The following is a 19,245-nucleotide window of genomic DNA, read 5'->3' as shown; positions in this document are numbered from 1 at the left end:
AATACAAGATCACCCTGTTCTGAAATAATTGGTGAAGTTACTGAGATGAATAATAGAAAGGATTTCCATGAAATATAGATGAGATGGAGCCCCAGCCAGGCCCCACGGATCTGCTGAGCACCTTACCGAGCAGCCGTTGAACCATCTGTCTAAATGCTCGGTATTCATCCACGAAATGCCACATTTTAAACAGACCAGGCTTTAATACACATCCTCCTGCTCTCCACTGAAACATTTATAATTCTTCCCCCTGCAGTTAAAATTTAATGTCATTGCTCTGTAAAAATGCAGCAACATGGAAACGATCGGAACAGGAAACAGGAGGCTGGTGGGAGATGGTGAGGGACGTTCATGGGTCTGGAGCTGGTGTGGGCCAGTAACGCACCCTGTACCTGGGGCAACAATCTGCTGGAGGAACTCAGAGGGTCAAGCAGCGTCTGTGGGGTGAGAGGAACGGTCAACATTTTGAGCAGAAACCCTGCATCAGGACTCGTTTCCTTTCCCTCCACAGAGGCTGCTCGACTCACTGAGCTCCACCAGCATCTTGCTTGTTGCCCTAGATCCCGGTGTCGGCAGCCTCCTGTGTCCCCCTGTATTTGGAACTGGTGAAGTCAGACTTCCAGCGTTAACACCACAAGGTCAGTCACCTTCAGGCCCACCACAAATCCCAGTGCGATCGCATTGACTCACCGGCTGTGATCCCGAACCCCTCCTTACTTCAGATGCTGCATCTCCCCTTTCACATGCTGCTTGCTTCAGGTCACCAGCCGTCTTTACCTCACCCTCACCACCTTCCCACGGAGTCCTTCCCCACCCCCCACAACTGGTGAGGCTGCACTTGGAGCACTGTGTTCAGTTTTGGTCACCCAGCTATAGGAAAGATGTTATTAAACTGGACAGAGTACAGAGAAGATTTACGAGGATGTTGCCAGGACTCGAAGGACTGAGTTACAGGGAGAGGTTGGGTGGGCTAGGACTTTATTCCTTGGAGCGTGGGAGACTGAGAGGAGATCTTATGGAAGTGTATAAAATCATGAGGGGCATAGATGGGGTGAATACAAACAGTCTTTTTCTTTGGGTTGTAGAACGAGCTGCCAGAAGAAATGGTTGAGGCAATTACACTGACATTGAAGACATCTGTACTGGTACGTAGATAGGGAAGGTTTTACGGGATATGGGCTGAATGCAGGTAAATGGGACTAGCTTGGATGAGCATGGAACAGTTGGGCCAAAGGGCCTGTTTCTGTGCTGTATTACTCTATGGCCATTCCTGGATCTGAGCAAACCTCCCACCCACACCAACTTGCCAAGACCCTGCTGGTCACCGTCCACTCCGTCCCTGCCCACAGGTGCCCGACAGAGACTTGCGACACCTCTGCTGCTCTACAAAGTCCCCAGGGTTTCAGCTGTGAGAGAGACGTCAAAAACCTGCAGACGCTGGAAATGTGTAATAAAAGCAGAAAATGCTGGAAACACTCAGAAAGTCAGGCAGCACCCGTGGAGAGAGAAACAGAGGTGATGTTTCAGGTCAACAACCTTTCATCGGACCTTTCTGATCAGACCATTGATGTGAAATGTGAACTCTTGTTTCTCTCTCCACAGATCCTGACAGCTTCGAGTGTTTCCAGAAGTTTGCGTTTTTATCCCTTAAACTGAACTTTGGGCAGCTCTCGGAACCTCAGCCCCTTGACCTGTAGACACAGTGGCCAATCAGTGACGTACTCAGGAATTACTCATACCGAGGAGTGTTTATCAAAGCAAAGTGTGGCTGCTGTTGTGTGCAGTTACATCAGAGAGTGTGAGTGGACGCCGTGGTTTGTGGCGGAGGTAGAGAGAACATGTACACATATGCCCAGTGGGGTGAAAAGGAGAGGACACACGCATACCTGATTAGGGGAGGAAACTAAAGCAGTCAGTTGCAACACAAAGCACTAGAGGGACTCAGCGGGTCGAGCAGCATCTGTGGAGGGAAATGGACAGTCAATATTTTGGGCCGAGATGTTGACTCTCCATTTCCTTCCACAGATGCTGCTCGACCCGCTGAGTTCCTCCAGCATCTTGTGTGTTGCTCCAGATTGCAGCATCTGCAGTCTCTCCTGTGTCTCCAAAAGCAATCAGTTAATAGCCCTGATCATTAGCACCTCTAACACTTACCAACAGAAACATTGGGCAGGCCACCAGGAACAAGTTCCTTGCCCCTCAGAACAGTAACAGCATCTTCCAAGTCCCAAGAGAGGGGGCAAGGCTTTGCTTTAAAGCTCCATCTGAAAGATCGTACTTCCAACAGTGCAGCGCTCCCTCAGTTCTGCACAGCAGGATCAGCCTGGATGTGCGCTCAGCTCTATGAACTGGGACTCTGAATTGACTGGCCCCTCACCGAGCCCCATCTACCCGCTCCACACGTGTCCCAGTGAACAACCACTGCAGCTGCTGATGAGAAGCTGGTGCTCACGGGAAGCATTTGGCTCAGCAAATGAAAAACACTGGCAATGCAACCGCAGCTGTAGATCCATTTCGCTGGCTTCAATGATCAGACACACTGAGAACACAGAAGCTGCAGGTAAACAGAAGCCATCTGATGACATCCCTGGTCCGATAAGAAAACTCGTAGTGGCAGGAAGCTTATCTGACAACCGCAGGAGAGCAGCAACATTACCCAGTAGAGTCTGTGTGTTGCTATCAGTGTCTGACAGGCAGCACTGGTGTCAGGCAAACACCTGTGGCAAATACCACCAGTAACTTACAACCAGTCACAGGAAGCAGCACAGAGGGGAAGGGGAACAGGAGATTCACCAGGTGGGGCTGAGGGGCTTCAGCTCCAGGGAGAGAGGGGAGAAAACAGGGATCTTCTCCCTGCACCAGAGAAGCTCGAGGAAGATTTAAAGGCCATGTACAAATGACGAGGGATTGTGTGGCTGAGGAATGGCTCCAGTGGGAGTTAGCACAGGGCACAGACCTCAGAGAATTGAACAAAGGTCAGGTGGAGGGTTGGAAGAGGATGTTGTTTAGGCTGCTCATGGTTGTAAATGAATCCACTGACTGGGGTATGGAAGCAGATTCTGTTGTATTGGAGCAAAAGGCAACAGGATAAATGCTTGAGAAATGCCAAGGGAAAGATTTACTGTTGAAATCACTGCCTCTTGGATGAGTTGTTAAACTGAGGCCATTCTGTGCTCTAGGGTTACCAAGTTCCCAACACATCATTTCAATGAAGAGCAGCGTTCTTGTGGTGTCCTCATCAGTGGCCATTCTAGAACCAACACCAAGAATGGATGACGTGGTTATTGTCACTGGCCTGTCTGTGGGAGCTTGCTGTGCACAAATTGGCTGTCACATTCCTACAGTACAACAACTACAATCCAAAAAAGTACCTCACTGGCTCTAAAGCATTTTGCACAACTAGAAGTCCAGAACGTTGCTACAGAAATGCAACTCTTTCCTTCTCCATGACAGACTGTAACACACGTACAAGTTGGTCTGGGCAGTATGGGTCTATAGTGATGCAATCTGAAAAAACCTGACAGATCCTGGAATTCGAAATAAAAAAAGGAAATGCTGGAAACATTTAGCAGGTCAGGCAGCATCTGTGGAGCAAGAAGCAGGCTGACCTAAAGCATTAACTCTGTGTCTCTCTCCACAGATGCTGCCTGACCTGCTGAGTGTTTTCAGCAGTTTCTGTTTTTACTTCAGGTCCCTGATATAGTTCAGCCCAGGTTTTGTGTCAACAGGTAATGGCTGGACTGAAACCCTGGAGGAGTTGGGCTGACCTTCTCCAGCACTCTCCAGCCAACGATTGCCTCATCCACTCTGCATTCCACTGCTCAAAGGCCATCGACCTGAAACATCAAATCCGCTTCTCTCTCCACAGATGCCACCTGCCCTGCCGAGTGTTCCCAGCAACACCTGCTTTTATTTCAGGTTTTAAGCATGTGCAGGATTTTGCTTGGGAACTGACATGACCCCCGACTACTTTTCAATGGTTCTCTCAAACTATATCATGTTTAAACTTGGAAAAAATTAGGAGTGGTACTGTTGATCCTTTGCTTAAATTGGAGGAAGTTTGGAGTCCACTTATTCAATACTTTCATATGATATAGATCCCCTTTCAATAACTTTCCAACTTAGAGGAACAGTGTTGACGACATAATACTGCTCTGTTTCTACTGAGAAATTTTAGTCCAGTTTTTTTCTTTTTTTTTGTCTTTTTTTGAAATTTTCTTTTTAGTTTGGTTTGTTTTATTATTTACAATTTTTTATTGATTTGGGGATTTTCTTTCTTTTCTTTTATATACGCAATAAAGCTTTTTCCTTTTTTATATTACATTCATCTACTAAGAGATTGTGAGATCTAAAGATTTTTTTATATTTTATTATTCTTTATGATTATGCATGCCATGCTTGTTGTCCCGATCTCTCTGTATTACATGTACAAACATTGATGTTATATATTAATCTGTATTAATTTGGAAACTAATAAAAAGATTGAAAAAGAAACAAGAACTGACGGGGCTCAAACCCACTTCTTCCAACGACGAGCAGCCCAGCTGTGGAACGGTTCGGAGAGGAGATCAGGAGCGGCTACTCTGGCATGGGCAGGTTCGTCTGCTGCGCCAGCAGAGGCAGCTTCACGTGGAACATACAGCAGAGAGACAGGCCCTTCAGCCCCTCTAGTCCATGGAGTGCTGCTGCTCCACACCAGCCTAGCTCTGCCAGTCTCACCGCCAGGTTTAACCAGTTCCGCTGCCGGTTGCCTCAGTGTGTGGGAGCGGGGTCTCTGGGTGACTTCCCCCCCATTTCCGCACTGGAGCAGGGGGATGGGGCCAGTCAGTAGCCAACACCTCCTCCGTGCTTCGACCCCATAGCTCAGCATCTGGCTCCACCAGCTGTGGGCAGCACTAGGACCTGGTCACCCCTCCGACCAGGAAGGACGGCTGGCTGGCTCCCACTCACTGCTGCTCACATTACATCAGGAGCGAGGTGCCCCTGTCAATGCACAGCCCTAATTACAGCACAGGCTGGAGGTGTATTCCTGCATCCACACTCCCGCATTAAAGGCACACTCCCTTACAGTCAGCGCGTCTGGCAAACTTGTTTTTCCTACAAGGGGAGAAAAGAACCACCTTTAATTTGCCTTGCACACCAGTCACACGATGATCTATGGAGTGGTGTAGACCACCAGTCCAGTTACTAGGCCTTTGATCTAGGAATGTGGATTTACAATCACATCCCACCCCACAGCTGGGGTATCGAAATACAATTAATTATAGAAAACAATGGTTGTAAACGTGACGCCACCGACTGTTGTAAATACCCTGAGTGACCAATGCCCGGCAGGGGAAATCTGCCCCCCTAACGCTGCCTGGTCTCTACGTCACTCCAGACCCTGGGTAATGGGGCTGCCCCCCCGAGGTGGCCCAGTTGGACGAGCAGATCAAGGAATGGACAATAAATTCTGGTCCCACAGGTGAATAACAATACAGCTCATCTGAGTCAGTTTCCGCTCGCTCCTCGTCAAACCCAGGGTGTGAGGTGGAAGAGGGAGGCTGTGTCTGTCACAAATTATTCTCCCCCCCCCCCCACCCCGCACCAAACCTTGCCCCCTTCTCTCAGGGGGGTGGTTTGTACAGAAGCAGCTTGGAAGCATTTCGGGAAGGGAGAAGACAAGAGGACAGATGAGGAGCCACCATAAGGTGACCAAGGAGCAGGGTCTGACGAGGCTTGTGGGGGGTGGGGTGGGGTGGGGAGGGGAGCAGCATGAGGGGCTCCAGAGCAGGGCAGAGACGTTCGAAGGCACCGCCATCAAATTAGGGCAAAGCCGAGGACCCCAGATGTCCATGGTCGGAGAGCGAAGAGCTTGGAGATGGAATCAGAGTTGGTGGGGTTTACAGAGAATGGACAAGATCAGGGAAAGGCTTCATGAAACATAACAGCATAACCCCGCGATGACCAGTTCCAGCTCCTTCCATACACATTACCCTGCGATGACCAGTTCCAGCTCCTTCCATACACTCTGGATATCTGACTGGACACATCCTTCACATTGAGGACATTCCCAATGCAACATCACCTGAGGAACGTTGTGGAGAACAGGGACCATGTGACCTGGGAATGACTGTTGTTAGACACCGGTGGGAGAACAGTGTTTGCTACACCTGCCAGGTACATGGATTACCGACCTCCAACCCTCCCCTCACTCCAATCGCCAACCCAAAGCTGATCCCTGCTGGTACCAACCCCTCTCTAAGTCACAGCACAGACCCCGCCAGAAACCCCTTCCCCATCCCATCCGGCCCAAGCCCTGCCTCAAAGAAGAGGGCAGCGTATTGTTTACTCTCTGGACAAGCTTCCCCTGTGGTGCTTTGGCCCGAGGAGAACGGGTGAACTGGAATGTTGAGGTGTGGGCTTTAGTCACACGGATGGCAGGACCCTGCTTAGACCGGAGGACGAGAGTCTCCCCAGCGCTGAGCTTGGTCAGAGTCGGGGTCTCAAACCGGATCCTTCAATTTAACGAGCAGGTAAAAACCAATAGCTTCCAGTTTCTGTCAGTGGATCCAAGTTATCCTGGGCTTTTTGGTCCGGGACAAAGCCAAAATTCAAAACCAGCAAGGTGCAGCGGCAGGGGAGGGTCTCCACAGTGGGGTGGAGGCAGGACACACAGACAGGGTCCAAGTCCAGGCACAGAGAGCCCCAGACCACATCTGTGGGCTCCGTGCGGACTGGACCCCTGAAGCCACAACCTCTGACCAGTTGTGAGAAACACACAGGGGCTCGCCCACCTCAGTGGAACCCACACTGGAATCTGCTCACCCAGGGAACGGGTGGTTGCAGATCAAACGCAGTATCCCTGATGCACTACCCACTGCTGGAGCAAAACCATGACATCGGCCAAGGCATCGAGTACAGGAGTTGGGACGTCATGTTACAGCTAAACAAAACATGGGTCAGGCCAATGTTCTGTACAATTGTGTGCAGTTCTGGTCACCTCACTACAGGAAGGATGTGACTAAGCTGGAGGATTCACAAGGGTGTTGCCGGGACTGGAGGGCTTGAGTTACAGGGAGAGATTGGATGGGCTGGGACTGTTTTCCCTGGAGCGAAGGAGGCTGAGAGATGACATGGCAGGAGGTGTATAACTTCATGAGAGGCACAGACAGGGTAGATAGTCTGTATCTGTTTACCAGGGTAGGGGTGTCTTATATGAGAGGGCATAGGTTTAAGGTAAGAAAGAGGGGGTTTAAAGGGGATCTTAACGGTAAACTTTTCATACAAAGAGAATGAGCTGGCAGAGGTGGAGGCAGGAACACTACATGGGCAGGAAAGGTTTGGAGGGATACAGGCCAAATGTGGGCACATGGGACTAGCTTAAGTAGGCATCTTGGTCAGCATGGACCAGTTGGGCTGAAGGGCCTGTTTCCATGCTGTATGACTAAAACAGTAACATTTGAGGCATCTGGTCAGGTACATGAATGAGCAGGGCACAGAGGGATATGGAATTAATGCAGGCAGGTGGGATTAGTACAGTCAGGCATGGTGGTCAGTATGGAAATGGTGGGCCGAAGGGCCTGTTTCCATGCTGTACAACTAGATGACATCATTCCACCTACCTCTCCCCAGGCTCGGCCTAGTCACTGGCTCAGGGCCAGGGGACTGATTCAGCAGCCAGCCGGCCGGCTCCTGCCTCCCTCCAGCTCCCGTCATCCACAGGGTCTCCCTACGGTTACAGCCAGAATTGGAGTGAGCTGTGCCATGTCCAATGATAACGATGTTGCTAGGCAATGGCCAATTAGGCTTGCTGCCTTGATTGCTGCACTAACTCAAAGGAGCAGCAGTATAACTTGGGCCTCTTCCTCCGCAGATGGTCATTAAACCACCTCAAAAGAATTCGACACCCCCTGATGCTCACCCTTCCAGCAGTGGTATTGCTGCTGGGTTAAGGCAGCAGAAAGGCAACAGGAGGCCATAAAAACACATCAATTAGAGGGAGGAGACGACTGTTCATAACAACAGAGCATTTATATTGACCACCTCAGCAGAGGTAGAGAGCTGGTTGAGCTATTAGCTTACTTGAGCTATTACATTACACGGTCAGATCCTGTTAATTGCACTGACCAGGACCACAAAAGGACTTCTGTTCTGATGATGTGTGATCTGACACCTCCCTCAGAGGAGCTAACAACCCAACAGTCACTTTGCCCGCCTGTGGAAAGCAGCCCACATTGAAACGTGGAAATTCACGGCCAGGTCGGAGCAGGTCAGGAGTGGACCTCAGGTTAACACCAGCTCCTGTGGTCTCCACACTTCATTCAGCCGCTATCCTAGTGTGGGGAGAGCCTCAGCCTCCATCTCCTTCTTGGGAAGTAACAGACAGGTACCCCCACCTCGAGCCCCCACTCACAAATATTTTTTTCCCCTCACTCCTCTAGTTGTACAAAATGTTGGTGAGGCCACGTTTGGAATATTGTGTTCAGTTTTGGTCACCCTGTTATAGGAAAGATGCCATTGAGCTGGAAAGAGTTCAGAGGAGATTTACGAGGATGTTGCCAGGACTGAGGGACTGAGTTATGGAGAGAGGTTGGGCAGGTTGGGACTTCATTCACTGGAGAGTAGGAGAATGAGGGGTGACCTTATGAGGGGCATAGACTGGGTTAATGGTCACAGTCTGTTTCCCAAGGTTGGGGAATCAAGAACTAAAGGGTTTAAGGTGAGAGGGGAGATTTAACAGGAACCTGAGGGGCAACTTCTTCACCCAGAGGGTGGTCTGTATGTGGAATGACCTGTCAGAGGAAGTGGTTGAGGCAGGTACTATAACAACATTTAAAAGGAACTTGGACAGGTACATGGATAGGGAAGATTTAGAGGAATGTGGGAATCTTGGTTGGCTTGGACCAGTTGGGCCAAAGGGCCCGTTTCCAAGCTGTATGACACTTATTGGTTGTGCAACTTGCCCTGGTTACCAACCTCTCTGCAATGAGAAGATATCCCCTTGTTGGCAGAGCTCAGTCTCACCTGCAGAGACTGCACGAGACTCCACTGTCAGGGGTCAATGATCGACCAGTTCAACTCACGAACTGCAAGGGCTGATGTATCCATCCTGACGAGCGTGGCTGGGCAGAGGGTTTTAATCAGACAAATGTGCTGTATCTGCCACAGCAGGGGGGGAAGGATTGACGGGGCATCGCATTCCTATAACATCTTTCAAGTTGTCCCAAACCAGTCTACAGCCATTGAAGAGACTGAAGTGTAATCACTGTTGTAATACAGATAACACAACAGCTGATTTGTGCACAGCAAGATCCCACAGTGATAATGATCAGATCTGTTCATCGATCAACATCACCGAACATTGGCTCCAGCACACAGGGAGAATCCTCCCGTTCTCCTTCAAAGCAGGGCCTGGTGCATCCTTAACATCCACTTGAAAGAGGAGACAGGGCTTGGGTTTGCACATCTCATTCAAAAGACATCATCATGACAGTGTGGCACTCCCTCAGCACTGCACTGGGGTGTCAGCCTTGGCTGTTGCGTTTGTGTCTCTGGAGAAGGTTTTCGATCCACAACCTCCCAACTCAGAGGCAAAAGCAGCTCATGGGCAAGACCAAATTTTGGCGTTCCTTCCCCCTCGAGGTGCTGCCTCTTTCACCAAGCTTCTGCTCGCTTGCTCTGATACCACTTCCAAGTGACACCGGATGGGATGCATGCAGGGATTCTGGGGGAGGTCTGAGAGCAAATGGCACGGACACGGACCACAATCTCTCACGCTCCTTAGATACAGCGATGGTTCCAGAGTGCTGGAGAGCGGTGAATGTTTGCCCCTTGTTCAAAGGAAAAACAAGGATAAGCCCTGTAACTACAGGCCGTCAGTTCAACCTCAGTGGTGGAAATCTTCTGGAAACGTTGATCTGGGAGAATTATTAAATCACCTGGATCAAATGGATGTATTAAAGGCAAGTCATGTTCAACCAATTTTTGATGGGGTAACTGACGGAGTTGGTGAGGGCAACACAGCCAGCACCTGCCACATAAAAATGCTCTTCAGCAAAGTTAAGGCACATTGTAGACCAGGCACATTGAGAACATGCAGATGAAGTTAACTGAGTAACAGGCACCAGGGGGTGGCGGTGAATGGTTGTTTCTCAGACTGCAGGAGGGGGAAGAGTGATGTTCCCCAGGGATCAGTGCGGGGGCCATTGCTTTTTTGGATCTATATCAATGACCTAGGAGGTGGAGCTGCAAGCCCCAGTGTCTATATTGTGATGATACAAAAGGTGGCAGCGTTGTCAATGGTGAAGGTGACAGCAATAACAGGGTCATCAGGGGCGGCTTCTTCATGCAGAGGGTGATGCGGATTTGGAATGAGCTGCCAGAAACGGTGGCTGATGTGGGCACATCAGCAACATTTAAAACCCATCGAGATAAGTCCACGGATAGGAGAGGTTTAGAGGGCTAGGGGCCAAACGTGGCACATGGGACTAGTTCACTGGGCACCATGGTCAGCATGGATGAGTTGGGCCGAAGGGCCTGTTTCCTGCTGTAGGACTCTGTGACAATCGATAGTGGGGGGGGGGGGGGGGCCGGTATAAACAGGCTGGAGGATGGGCAGACACGTTTAACAGGGGGAAGTGCAAGGAGGTACATTTAGTGGGAAGGATGAGGACAGGTAACATAAATAGCACAGCTCTAAAATGGGTGGAGGAACTGAGGAGTACGGGTGGAGGGACAGAGGGGTACGGGCGGACATCGGAAAGTTATACATTTCTGATGAATCATCTTTGACCTGAAACACTAACTCTGTTTTTCTTTCCGCAGATGCTGCCTGACCTGCTGAGTGTTTCCTGTTCTTACTGAGACTAGCAGGGCAGGTTGGGGAAGTGGTTAATGAGGCACACACAATTCTGGGCTTTATCAATAGAGGATAAAAACAGCAACAATCTGCTGGAGGAACTCAGTGGGTCAAGCAGCATCTGTGGGGGGGGGGGGTGGAGGGGGAAGGAACTGTCAACATTTTGGGTTGACAATTCCTTTCCCTCCACAGATGCTGCTCGACCCACTGAGTTCCTCCAGCAGATCGTGTGTTGCTCCAGATTCCAGCATTGGCAGTCTCTCGTGTCCCCGACTATAAAAACCAAGAAGACATATTGAACCTTTATAAAAACACTGGTCCTGCCTCAGCTGGAGCGCTGTGTCCCTTTCTCATCGCCACATTACAGGAAGGATGTGGGAGCACGAGAGAGGGTCTAGAGGAGATTTACGAGAATGGCTCCTGGGACGAGGAACTACTGTTACAAGAACAGATTGAAAAGGCTGCGACCATTTTCTTTGGTGAAGGCAAGGTTGAGAGGAGGTCTGACAGAGGTATATAAAATAACCAGTGGTCTGGACAGAGTGGAGAGTGGGAGGCTGTTCCCATTGACTGAGGGGTCAAGGACGAGAGGTGACAGGTATAAAAGGAAAGTGAATTAAGAGTGACCTGAGGAGAAAACGTTTGATACGCAGAGTGTGGCTGGAATCAGGAACACACTGCCTGCAGGTGCGGGGGAGGCAGGTTCCACTGCGCCCTTCCAGAGAGAATCGGATAAACTACGGTGAGGAAAAGCTTGAAGGCTACAGAGAAGGGACTAGGATGGTTGGTCTGGTAAAGAGCTGGCACAGAGATGATGGGCCAAAAGGCCTCCTTCTGTGCTGTAACCTGTCTATGAAGCACCTCAAGAAGGTGAACATACTGTGGGAACACATTGTAGTTTGGTCCTCCACCACACACAGGCACACACCTCTGGGAACCCAAGGAGCCACAGGATAAGTGAATGGGACACTGTGCTTCCATGGCGCCACCGATGACTCAGGACCGGAGGGCAGGTGTGTAGTCGAGGTCACTGTTAACTGCTACAGGAAGTGGACTTGCTGTAATTCAAAAAGACTAAATACATTTGGCTGTTCCTTTCGACAGTCAGAGGCATGAAGCCAGCAACTGATGGACATCCCAACCCCTGCAATTAAACTCAGCTCACAATCCAAGTCAAAGGTCTACAGACAATAACAAACTGCTGGAGGAACTCAGTGGGTCAGGCAGCATCTGTGGAGGGAAATGAACAGTCGATGTTTCAGGTGGAGAGCCTTCTTCTCAGTGGTCTACAGGTTGAGACAATTACGGATTTGCTTTTACTGGCTGGGCAGTGATCACTGGGTGAAACACCTGCTGTCAGGTTTACAGCTGTGCCGAACTTTACATTAGCAGTTACGTTAAACTTCCTTCAAACCCTGCTGGAGAATCAGAGGGAGCGGGAAAGTCTAAAGACGGGACCCGCTGTGGACACCAAACCCACCGAGTTGAATGATCAGGAGAACCCCAACAGTCTGAGCTCTTTTCTCTCTGGGTCTGCTGCCAAATAACAAAAGGTGTAATGACAGATGGAGAGGTGAAACCAGAACTGGGGCCCATAACTGTAAGAACGTCCCTCACAATTCAATGGAGGTGGGTTTGGGGAAACCTCCACCCCAGAGAGTGGGGAGTCAGACAGAAACCTCCCCCAGCACCCCCCCCCTCTGACTGTGCCTCATCTTCCACCTGCACACCCAAACCGGACCCAATCCAGATATAAGGAAGCACACGGAGATGCTAGGAGGTGGTGGAGTCTCACGTGAGCACGTGGACCAGATGGGCCGAATGGCCTGGGTAGGTGCTAGGAACAGTGGGAAGGGGTGAGGGAGGCTCTGTGCTCACCCTCGAGGCCACAGCCCATCGTTCAAGCTACCCTCCGGGAGCCTGAGGTGAGGAATCCCAACACTAATCACGTTAGGCCACCATGTTAGTTCAATCACAAGAGTACCACTCAGTCTCCTGAGGTACCCAAGCTGCCCCAGGCTCTGACACAGGAAGGTCAACTCCTATCTATTCCAGCAACATCGAGATAAAAGACAGGATTTCCTCTGCCGCCTTGTCGGCACCCTGCACCCTGCCGTAATACTCTCTGTTCCTCTCTAGTTCACTATTTTAATGAAATTTCCCCATCTCCCTCTGCCAGGACCAAACTAAACTTCATTTGCCACAGCCTTGCCCCTTCACAAGAGGACTACCACTCGACCTGGTTCACAAATCTCATCCAAAACCCTCACACGTCAACACTGGGATTAACAAAGGTACTGACATTCTCAGGAACGTACAAAGTTTGTTTGAACATAAAACAGTACAGTACAGGAACAGACCCTTTGGCCCACAACGTCTGTGCCGAACACGATGCCAAACTAAACTAAACCTATCTGCCTGCATATGGTCCACATCCCTCCATGCCCTGCATATTCATGTGTCTGTCTAACAGCCTCGTCGTGCCTGCTTTCACCACTACCACCCCGGCAGCAGTTGAAGATGTTGCAATAGGATCTGCTTTCTTTTCCGACAGCTCAAACACAGCTCACCGTTACAGTACAGCGTGTCAAGGCAGCTTGTGGCTTTGGCATCAGGCTGCAACTCTCTGTGACTAACATACAGATGGCTCACAGCACCCACCAGGTGTACACTCACCAGCACTTTCCAGCAGTGTCCATCGGCAGATGTCCCCCACACCCACAGGAGAACCCGTGCCCAAGGTACTGACATGAAACAGAACAAAGACCAAGCAAGTTGAAACACTTCCACAGGCTGGTTCAAAACCTATGGGCTGTGTGGAACAACAAAGCTGTTGGTTTTACAGCCTGGTAGTCGGTGATGTGTGCCGACAGCACTTCGCACATCTCTTTACACAAACTCAAGCCGACAATTCCTCTTGATCTTCAGACAGATTACACGTCACTGATTCTGATTTCACATCAGTGTGTGGGATGCAATGCAAGGCACACCTGCATTTCTATAGCACCTTTCACCTCCACTCAAGGATGTCCCAAAGTTATTCACAGCCAATGAAGGGGCATCTAATGTAGGAAATGCTGCAGCTGATATATGCACAGCAAGATCCCACTAACAGCAAGGTACAGGTGGCCAGGAAATGGTCAATATCGCCTTGGTACTGCAGAGAAGTTCTGGAGAAAAACTGGTTGGCTGTGGAGGAAGATGGGGAAAAGGGAGGGAACAGCGGGCCACTGGCAGGGTTGGGAACATCAGGGGAGGGGAGGGGATTCAGCGACAGGAGGGAGCTGCCCAGATCTGTCGCCTCTCTTAGACTCCCCACAAGGGCAGGTGGTGCCTGGACTTCACAACTGATCAGAACCAAGGCACTGCTGACACTGCAGCTCTCCCATTGCCCTGCACTTTGTGCACACGCCTCAGGAGCAGGTTTTGAACTCCCAACCTTGGGAGCTGCAGGTGAAAGAGCTCCCACAGAGCTGTGGACGAGCCCCGATATAATTCTTGCTTCAGGTCTTTGAACAATCCAAGTTCAGCGGCTGACACCCACCCCTGTAGCCTGCACCACAGCCTTGCCCAGGTACGAGGAAGGAGCTGGAGCTGTGGGTGGGCTGCACGGTGGGAGCAGCACCACACCAGCCCACCCTGCTGGTCCCACTGCCTCCGGCCATGGACCCCCCCACCTGAGGCTTTGTGGGCTTCCTGTGACCACCCCACATCTCACCACCAAACCAAATCGAAAGATTCAATCCTGACCTCGCCTGCTGTCTGTGTGGAGTTTGCAGGTTCTCCCTCAGAATTCCTCGTTTCCTCCTGCATCCCAAAATCATGCAGGTTGGTGGGTTAATAGGCCACTGCGGCCTATTGCCCCTGGTGGGGAGGCGAGGGAGGGAGGGGGGGACGAGCTGGGGGGCAGGCGAGGGGCAGAATCTGGGGGGAGTTGATAGGAACGTGCAGAGAAAGGGATTAACTTTGGATCAGTGTAAATGGTGGTTGATGGTTAGTACGGACTGGGTGGGCCAAAGGGCCCGTAAATCTGAGACAAGACAGCCGGCAAGGCCCAGAGACCGAGATGGAAACCGTGAAAGGGTTTCATCGGTGAGAAGAGCCTGTAAACAGCTTCATCTGCAGGTCACTGGGTTAACCCAGAGTGCGGTAGGTGTTCTAACCAGGTGAACTCCAAATTAACCGGCCGGATTCTGGGGCCCAAACAGGCAGCGTGTCACCCCCGGATCAACGTCACAGCCGACAGCTGATGCTCTGGGTAACCGCTGCCCTGGGTAACACCTCACACAACAGAGAGCAGAAACCTGCTGGTGCGTTTCCTCCCGAGCCCCTTGTTCACAACCCTTCTGCTCTGCCCCAACAGCTGTACACCCAGGGCATGATGCAGCCATTCGGCCCATCACACTGTGCTGACTGTTTGACAGCCCCCTCCTCTTTCCCCACCCAGTACCCGCCGCTTCCTACTGCCACTGCAAGAGGCCAGATCTCAGCAGAGACAACTGTGGAAAGCAGGAAAATCCCACAAGGTGGGAACGTGGAGCAGTACAGCACAGGAACAGGCCCTTCGGCCCATCGTGTCTGTGCTGAGCATGGTGCCAAATTAAGCTAATCCTCCATTCCCTGCAGATTCAGGTGTCTAAAAGGCTCGTGAACATCAAATTACTGGGGAACTGGGTAAATATTCCCACCTCCCCCCCCCCCACCATCATTAGTGGGCTATTTGACCAGGAGAGGTGCCACAGAAGGACTCGGAACCAGCTACCCTTCCCCTTTTATCAGTTGTATCACACATACCTGACTATTCCCGGCTCAGCCTACAGGCACCACCCCCCTCCCCGGGTCACCCCGAGGGCCTGTAGTCACCCCCCTCCCTGGGTCACCCCGAGCGCCTGTAGTCATCCCCTGGGTCACCCCAAGCACCTGTAGTCACCCCCGGGGCACCCTGAGCGCCTGTAGTCACCCCCAGCACCTCCTGACGCACATTAAAGATCAATGTCTCAATGAGGTCCTGCGCCACGGAGACTGCCCCCGGGTGGGGTCTCCCCCGCACCGCGGAGTCTGCCCCCGGGTGGGGTCCCCCCTGCAGCAAGGGATCTACATCCCCACAAAGGATGAACACAACTCGGCTCGAAACTTTAATACGTAGAAAGCAAGTGTCCTGGGAACCACATCACCCGACACCACGTCCCACCCCGAGGAGGCAGTGTACTACCTGGCCCGGTGGCAGTGCAGGAGTTCCACACACAGGGGACGGGATGGCGTGTGGACCTGGTGATACACCAGGGCAGGGCAGCAGAAATTCTCCGCACTGAGGACAACAGAAATGAAGCCATTTTAAAATTCGACTGGGGACCATTTAGTCCACTTTGCATTTCCTTCCCTCTTCCACGTCTCACTGGCGTTTTTCCCCGGCTGGTTTGGAGGGCAGGAAGAGCAGACGATTTCAGCTGCAGCCTCACCTGCACTCCCCGCGGAAACCCCCGAAGGCAGGCACATTGACAAGTGACACCCACAGCGACGGTGACAGGCAGCAAGCCCCCAGTTTCCAGTGAAGGTGCCAGTGCCGTAACACTATCCACCAGCCTGCACCAATCCTAGCTCTTCACCTCCGCAGTTACCTCGGGCTGCCTTCCCTCATCCGCCCTGCGCGATAACTCACCGTGTCCCTGGGCTGTGACAGCTTGGTGCTGTCGATCTATCGCACCTTCCCTTCCCCTCCAGCCGCATTCCAGACCAATTTGTTCCTCGCATTTTTCCCTGCTACGGTAGGATGCGGGGGTCACACCAGACTGTGTGCCCCTGGCTGCACTCTCTGTAACATCAACAATCCACGCGGGAGCACAAAAGGCACAGAGAGGGTTGTTGAAAGGACAGCCCGGCTGTGACTTGGCCCCGGGTCCTCCCCACCAATCATCTGAAGCAGCCCGCTGTCTTTAACCCTTTGTACGGCAGACTGCAGCCCAGCCCACTGACAGCAACCCAGTGAAACCCACAGCCCGCTCACTCCCCGCTGAACACCAACACACTTACAGAAGGCTGACACCACTCTCTGCAGCGACAGCCATCCACCGCAGACCCGCGAGAGACGGCTACTGCTCCGGACTCACAAAATACCCATTCGACAGCCTATCAATTATTTAGCAGTGTTCTGGAACAGGCTAATCAGGCATAATCGCTTTGCATCCTCAGTAGCCAGACCTTAAAGAGGAAACGATAACTCCGTTCATTCCCCGAAATCTCCTGATTCCAGAAACACAAAGACTCACAAATTTAAAATAATCACGGCACTTGGATAACCTAAGCACAGATGTACGATGCTTCACATTTACCTGGACAGTCAGTGGTCAGTGCCTTTATCGCTGCTATACAGAAACCACCTATACCAGAAAACACACTCCCTCTACAGACACACACAAAAACTCCCTCTGTCTCTCTCTCTCTCTCATATATACACACACACACACACACACACACACACACACACACAAAAACTGTTATGCATAAAACAAATCAGGTCAATTCCATTATTTCCAAAGCTAAATAAACAGCGGGTCTCGCATTTCGCCACAACCTTCATTAAAGTGAAACTATCAATTTTCCAGCTGCTTCCAGCCAAGAGCAACGTTGGGAATTGCTGCAGTGTGTCGAAGGGAAAGGGGGGAGAGGTGGGGGTTGGGGAAGGGATGGGAACTGCAGGTCTCATTTGAATTCCTGGTGGCTCCTAGGCTCAGTCTGCGTGATAGCTGGGTGGTAGATGTTAGCAGAGTCGGGTACGGCACTGAGCTCCGGAGTCACTGACGTGCGGGAGTCAGTGAGCGGAACCGGACAGAGTGCAGCGATGCTGCTTCATGGTATCATCAGCAGCAGGGAAACTGAACTAAACAAATTGGCTCATATATGGCAGTATTTTTTTAATTAAAAGCAGATTCAGTTCAAATCTAATCAGTGACTGATTATGGGCAAAAAATATTCTATTCAGAACCTATTTCTCAGTTTACATTCATTTATGACAAGAGGGCTGGAAAATTCATAAATTCAATACATTCCGTGCAGACAGCTGATGGTGGCTTTGTCAACCAGAGCGCGAAGGATTCTTGTACAAACACCTCATGCAAAAGATCGAGTGATCCAGAGACCCATCGTCACAATCCTTTTCTAACCTTTGTTTCTCAAATATGTACTTTATTCATAACATGCTCAGTAAATACAATTGGGACACTTCCCTGCATCAAGTCAACACAATGTGTCAACGCGACCAATGTCTCCACCTCAATGCACCCATCGGGTGTCTGAGAGGACCCAGCCCTTCAGTGTCCAGTCAGCAGGACCTACACCGTGGTCCTTCCCCACAGAGCCTTAGGTGGTTGCACTGAGCTCCAGTGCGTCCCTCAGCACGTCCGCCTGCACTCTGGAATGTACCAGTTGGTAGTATTCTCCTTCACTGGCAGACCAACAGGTCTTGGGCAGACCACAGAGTAGATGATCATTTCACTCCTGGCCTGGAGCAACAAGTAACTTCACGAGTCCCACACACCAGCTGAGAGAAGGTGAGCACGCCACAGGGGACCATGGTGCAGGGAAGCAGGGCCCTGGCAATCTCACTAGCAATGGGAGGTGGCAGGAAGCCTCACACCAGGACTGGTAGCTCAGGGGCCAGGCCCCAGTGCCAGAGGGCAGCCACTGACCTCAGGAGTGTGGAGGAGATCAGCACGAGCAGCAACAAACCCCATTTCTCAATGGTTGCCCTGCACCCCACAGACACGGCACACAGACAAAGACCTCCCACTCTCCTTAACCACCACTCCCAGTGAGCTGGGAGGTTAGGTGTTGGGGGGGGTGGGGGGGGGGTGGTGTGGAGGGGTGAGAAGGCCAGGCCAGGGGTCCTCACCAACTCGGCTCCCTCAGAGCGAGGGACCAGGGAAGCAGAGGAGTTTGCTCTCACCTAAGAGTCAGAGGCTTTTTCCCAGGGCTGAAATGGTGGCCACAAGAGGACACAGGTTTAAGGTGCTGGGGAGTAGGTACAGAGGAGATGTCAGGGGTAAGTTTTTTTACTCAGAGAGTGGTGAGTGCGTGGAATGGGCTGCCAGCAACGGTGGTGGAGGCGGATACATTATGGTCCTTTAAGAGACTTTTGCATAGTTACATGGAGCTTAGAAAAATAGAGGGCTATGGGTAAGTCTAGTAATTTCTAAGGTAGGGACATTTTCAGCACAGTTTTGTGGGCCGAAGGGCCTGAATCATGCTGTAGGTTTTCTATGTTTCTATGTTAACCCGACCCCACAAGCCACATGTACCGAGCTGGGGGCGAGGGAAGGAAGGGGCTGCCACGGTTCCCACTCCTGCCCGCAGCCCGGTGAACTCTGCTGGGAGCCACAGGAGTGTGGGGCACCCGAGGACAGCTCTCA

General features: G+C 51.4%; 1 protein-coding gene across 9 annotated transcripts in view; it reads right to left on the bottom strand.

Moving 5' to 3' along the window:
• phc2a (polyhomeotic homolog 2a (Drosophila)) overlaps nucleotides 1-19,245 on the bottom strand; it is a 199,285-nt gene that overhangs the window by 123,849 nt on the left and 56,191 nt on the right. Inside the window, exon 1 of one of the 9 annotated variants that reach the window (XM_052039332.1) lies at nucleotides 17,170-17,185. The exons of 5 other annotated variants lie outside the window; for them this stretch is intronic. The gene's annotated coding sequence lies outside the window, so the exon portion shown is untranslated. Of the gene's footprint in view, nucleotides 1-16,052; nucleotides 16,158-16,499; nucleotides 16,656-16,870; nucleotides 17,102-17,169; nucleotides 17,186-19,245 lie in introns of those variants that run through there. 3 more of the 9 variants (XM_052039330.1, XM_052039328.1, XM_052039329.1) reach the window with 3 other exon arrangements.

Source organism: Pristis pectinata, chromosome 26 (genome assembly GCF_009764475.1).
Source record: "Pristis pectinata isolate sPriPec2 chromosome 26, sPriPec2.1.pri, whole genome shotgun sequence".
NCBI classification, from domain to species: Eukaryota; Metazoa; Chordata; class Chondrichthyes; order Rhinopristiformes; family Pristidae; genus Pristis; species Pristis pectinata.
This window is presented reverse-complemented; position numbering and strand designations above follow the sequence as displayed.